The sequence below is a fragment of the Tachysurus vachellii genome, chromosome 4 (assembly GCF_030014155.1).
Source record: "Tachysurus vachellii isolate PV-2020 chromosome 4, HZAU_Pvac_v1, whole genome shotgun sequence".
NCBI lineage: Eukaryota > Metazoa > Chordata > Actinopteri > Siluriformes > Bagridae > Tachysurus > Tachysurus vachellii.
Genome location: NC_083463.1, coordinates 8435785 through 8441784, shown reverse-complemented (window position 1 = coordinate 8441784; position 6000 = coordinate 8435785).

The following is a 6000-nucleotide window of genomic DNA, read 5'->3' as shown; positions in this document are numbered from 1 at the left end:
ATAAACAGTTTGACTACAGCAAAGAACATTGTTTTAATTAATGAACCAGGATTAGTTACTTAAAAGACCCAGTTCCATTTGTGTCAATCTCTTTCCAAAATGTCCTGGAAATCCTCATTTGAGATAAAAAGCAGATGAATTCCTGTCTCCAAATCCAGCCTCACAAAGAGCTCTAAAGACACTTTCATGCTACAGATCAAGGTCAAGTGTGAGCGCTGGAGCTTTTGGCTTCAGAAATCAGGGCTTCATGCATGTCAGCAGACAGCACTTACTTTTAGATCTTCCCAAATGTTTGTGTGGACGTGGTGCCAAGAACTTACTTAAAACCCATTAAACACCCAGGAGACACTGGTGGTTTAAGACATAGTTTTCCTGCTCATATAAGTACATCCATGTTTTATATTAGTTTCATTATACTGAATTAAAATGAGTAACAAATTAATAAGCCACAAGGTTAAGGGATTAAAATGGTGAAATCAGAAATGAGGCAAAATTAGCTTTTCGTAGACATATACAAGGTTGGAAACTGCAAATATTTTTAAACTTGATTCTATGAAACTCCATGAAAAGGTCACCAATTTGATTAACGTTTTTTTTCTCCATTGCTTTCTCTATGCCTTTGAGCAAACAAGTACAGAGGCTAAAGAGAAAAGCAGAGTTTCAAAAAGCACTACTTCAGATAGTGACAGAGATCACAATTTTCCTTCATTCTGATGTTTGATGAGAACATTAACTGTAAACACTCACTTTTGATCTGAGCTCTTTACCTGTATCTGTATGACTTTATACATTTTGCTGTTGCAACATAATTAAGGTGTTCATAATAAAGTGGACAGTGAATATACACGTTAGATGAAAAATGCAAATTCACAAAATGCTCTTTGTGTGTGTGTGTGTGTGTGTGTGTGTGTGTGTGTGTGTGTGTGTGTGTGTGTTTTGTGTGTGTGTTTATGTTGTGTGTGTATGTATGTGTGTGTGTGTGTGTGTGTGTGTGTGTGTGTGTGTGTGTGTGTGTGTCTGTGTGTGTGTGTGTGTTTGTGTCAGCAGCCCCCTGCCGGTCTGGCATGGTTGTGAAAATGTGCATGCACAATGACAGTCTGCCCTCTAGGTGAGAATTAGGGGAATAACAGAGGAATGAGAAGGTGAAAGATTACTGCACTGTGCTGTAATTAAGGTTGTGTGGAAAAGGAGTGTGGCACCAGCAAAAATCAATAAATTGTGGATGAAAACACAAGACCAACACAAGCCTGTATGCCTTGCCTCGGGGTTGTACTGTCCACGGTTCTGCCATACATTTATAAAGCACCACCTAATGTTGCCCTGTCTAATGCTGTAATGCTGTGGGGCATTGAGCTGTGATACACAGACCACTCAACCACTAGCCAGTGAAACAAAGCTCTCATTTACGAAACCGAAACAACCAAGCTTTGAAAACAGCAATATGAGATCAGAAACATACTGTTAGACCCACAGGTGTTCTCTCACACTCTTTTATTAAGCTGATTGTAAGAATCCTATCAGATCCTATCAGATATCACTAGTTGAATCTATTTCACTGTATTGCTCATGATCCAAAGGTGTTTTTTTTTTATAAAACCTAAATGTGGCATAAAGGTTGGACAGAACAACAATACCATAACTCAAGCTCTGTCTTCTAGTGTGTGTGTGTGTCATATGTGATATCATCAGAATTTCTTATTTAAAAAAAAAAAAAAAATGTATTTTCAAATAAAAAAACTTGTTAAAAGCTATCATTCAATGTTCAGAGGGGGCAAATAATAATAAAAATAACAAATGTTTTTTATTATTATTCCAACATTGATGTACAAATAAAAAAAATTAAAAAGAATTCCTGACTAAAAAAATATTTTGCAGTTTAATACAGCTGTTAACTGACATTCACAGACCGTGGTATGTTGGTGTCCTGTCAAAAGTCTGCATGACATGTAGTTTCAAGGAAAAGGGTGATCACACTCAATATTGTCTTTACTTAGTTTTTCACTGTTTACTCTTCTTACCCATCAAATTTCAGCTTCAAGTGAACTCAAGGATACTCGTTTACCTTCTTCATCAAAGTTTTCTGTTAAAAAAAGTATATATTAGCATTTGTTACGTTTCGTTACGTTTCATTACGTATTGTGTGGGTTTTGGGATGTTGTTGTGGTGTTCTCCCTTGTTTTGTTTTTTTTCTCTCTCTCTTTTTCTCTCTGCTAAGCAGCACTTCTAAATCATCAGCAGCTGAGGCCAATTAGCAGCAGTGTGGCTTAATTGCTATACGGCGTGCCGGAGAGATAAAACAGGAGAGACCCAGCGCACGAGAGAGACTTTCCTTATCCGCTATCCCAGCACCGTGGCGGTTGTGGCTGCTATTGTGAATTTGGTCAAATGTAAACAAAGTGTTAATGTGTGAGTCTGCCTTTGTCAACTTGTGTAGGGAGATGAGCGCCGATTTGTTTGGGTTTATATACCCCCTTCTCTATTTTTCACCTGTTTTTCGTTAGTCAGGGAGAGAGGTAAGAATATTGTCTTTAATTTTATTGTTATTTTGGGCAGGGAAGTTACTTGGTTACTTTTAAGTAAGTTTCTGTTTTGTTTGTTGTTTTGGCCTTTGCTCTCTCCTGACGCTTTGGGTTGTTTAGTTGTTTAGGCTTATTTATCGTTTGTATTCATTGGTTTGTTACGCCCTGGACAATAAAGAAAATATAAGAATATTTTCTTTGGTGTACTGTTCTTTTCGTGTATGGTGTTAACAAAGAGGGGATTTGTGTGACCCTTTTGGCGTAGTATAAGAATAAACAGTGAGAAGAGCTGGGATAAGGGCAAAGGAAAGTTCTCATTTATTTATTTTACTTGTTTACGTTCTCAATAAACCCCTAGAAAAGTTGAGATCGTAACAAATGGGGGCTCGTCCGGGATCTTAAATTAATGGGAGCTTGTTTGTTCGTCCAGTCTTTTGTCCAAAATTGTGAAATTTTTCACCATTGTTTTGTGACAGTTGTATGACCGTCACGTCTAAATTCACGATTTGGTACCATATAACGCAGCGCCGGTGAGTACTTTTGTTTCTCTTGCTCTCTTTGGGTTGCTGGCTGTTTTTGTTTGGAGTGAAAGGAGAGTGTTCGACTTAATGATGGAATTTGATCTAATCTCGTTTACGCTTGCGCCAACTACTGAGGTTTTTAACCGCTGTAAGAAGAGTGAGCTTGTGATGATAGCAGACTTCTTTAGGGTTAATATACCTAGAGAGGCTACCAAACAGGTCATTAAGGATGAGCTGTACGATAAACTGGTAGTTGAGGGAATTTTACCAAGACAAAGCGGTGATAGTGGAGCGCTAGAACAACTCGAATTTACAGCAGTTAAAGAATTGGATAGTGTAGATCCACCTGACACGGATGCTGTGGCTGTGCAAGACCCTAGGTTAGCAGTTAAGTTAAAAGAGTTGGAATTGGAGATAAAGAAACAGGAGTGTGAAGCCCAAATGCTTATATTGAGAACTGTTGAAGCGGAGGCTGACAGGGATATTAAATTGCGGAGACTGGCGTTAGAAGCCCAGCGTATGGCTGAGCAACCAGTCCCTTTTCCACGTACTAAAATTCAATCAGTTTCCTCTCCTATATCGGCTGTAGTTAGTTCTTTCTCTGGTGGGCGTGGTCATGCATCTTCTGATGTTCTGTTTGATCCTAGTAGATATATTAAACTTGTACCACCATTCAGGGAAGCAGAAGCAGATTCTTATTTTGTTGCGTTTGAGCGAGTTGCAGGCAAATTGGGGTGGCCAAAAGACATGTGGGCCCTATTGTTGCAGTGTAGTCTCACAGGAAAAGCACAAGAAGTCTGTTCGGCTTTGCCAATTGAATCTTCTCTTGATTATGACACAATTAAAGCGGCGGTTTTGCGTGTGTATGAACTTGTCCCAGAAGCATATCGACAAAAATTTAGACGACATGAGAAAACAGCTAGGCAATCTTACGTAGAGTTTGCGAGGGAGAAAAAAGTCCTCTTTGATAAGTGGTGTGCCTCTAGCAAGATAACGACCCTGGAACAGTTACGGGAGTTAGTCTTGCTAGAGGACTTTAAGAATCGTGTGCCAGAGAATTTGGTAGTTTACTTGAACGAACAAAAAGTTGCGTGTTTGTCTAACGCAGCCGTTTTGGCTGACGAGTTTGTGCTGACACATCGTGCAGTTTTTCCTGCAGAGCGACAGTCAAGTTTTGCTCCGAGATCAGTTGATGTGCACAATGTAACGTCTCGTGTAATGCGCCCTGTTAGAGGGGAAAACTTTTCCAAGAGTGTACGTAAAACTAAATCTGGCAATAATGAGAAACGAGAATGTTTCTATTGTTTGAGTCCTGAACATCTGATTGCAGACTGTCAGTTGTGGAAGCAGAAGAATTTGAAAACTAAAAGTGTGGCACTTTCTCAGTCTTTACCAAAACCAAGAACAACTGATGTGGAAAGTTATCAGCCATTTATGTTAGAAGGCATGGTTTCCCTTCTTCCTGATGCTGAGTTTAAGCCAGTTGTAATGTTAAGAGATACTGGATCAGCTCAATCCTTTATTCTTGACAGTTGTTTACCATTTTCTGCTGATACTTACACTAATTTTGATGTATTAGTTCGAGGTATTGAGATGCGCTGTGTTAATGTGCCTTTGCATATGGTTCATGTGAAGTCAGATCTGGTTAGTGGCGCATTCAAGCTGGGTGTCCGTAAACTGTTACCTGTAGAAGGTGTAGATGTAATAATAGGAAATGATTTGGCAGGTGGAAAAGTATTTCCTATTCCAATGGTAACTCAAACCCCGATTGAAAAGGAGCAATCTGATCTTTCTGTTTTGTTTCCTTCAGCATTTCCGGCATGCGTAGTGACCCGTGCACAAGCTCAGAAATTCACCGATACGGTAAATATCGCTGATTCCTTTTTAGTTTCTGGCTCTTCTCCAGTAGAGGGTATACTGTCTGTAGAGCCAGAGCTAAAGCATGATTCCATTGCAGAGCCTAAAATCCCATTAACAGTGAGCAGAGAACAGTTGATGAAAGCACAACGAGGGGACACAACACTAGCTGAAAGTATTAAAGCTGCAGATCTTGGGCAAATGTCGTTGTCAGATGTGATGTATTTCTGGGAAGATGGACTGCTGATGCGCAGATGGAAACCAGATATTGATGATGAGAATTGTCAGGAGGTAAGACAGATAGTTTTACCTATTGACTATCGTGCAGATGTGTTAAGACTTGCCCATGAACATGTAATGTCTGGTCATTTGGGCGTGACGAAGACATTTTATCGAATTTCCAGATACTTCTATTGGCCTGGAATAAAAGCTGATGTGTCTGCCTTTTGTAAAGCTTGTAAAATTTGTCAACTGGCCGGAAAGCCGAACCAGAGAGTTCCAGTTGCTCCGCTTAATCCAATACCTGTCATGAGTGAGCCATTCGAACGACTTGTCATTGACTGTGTTGGCCCGTTGCCAAAGACCAAGACAGGACATCAGTACTTGGTAACTATTGTGTGCTGCAACACGCTTCCCCGAAGCGATTCCTTTGCGTAATTTGAAAGCCAAAGCGGTTGTGAAAGAGCTGATCAAGTTCTGTTCTATTTTTGGTTTGCCCAAGATAATTCAGACAGATCGTGGCACCAATTTTACGTCAAGAATGTTTGAGCAGATTTTGAAGGAGCTTGGCATAAGTCACCAGTTATCCACTGCTTACCATCCAGAGTCACAGGGGGTGATTGAGAGGTTCCATCAAACTTTAAAAACGATGCTGCGGAGTTACTGTGTTGAGACAGGAAAAGATTGGGACGAAGGTCTTCCCTTTCTATTGTTCGCTGTGAGAGAGACAGTGCAAGAGTCCTTAGGGTTTAGTCCAGCAGAACTTGTCTTCGGTCATGTGGTACGAGGACCGCTAAAATTAAGTGAACAACTGTTGGCTGAACATTCGACACCTATGACTGTTCCTGACTATGTCCAGTCTCTTCGTCAGAGACTGCAACATG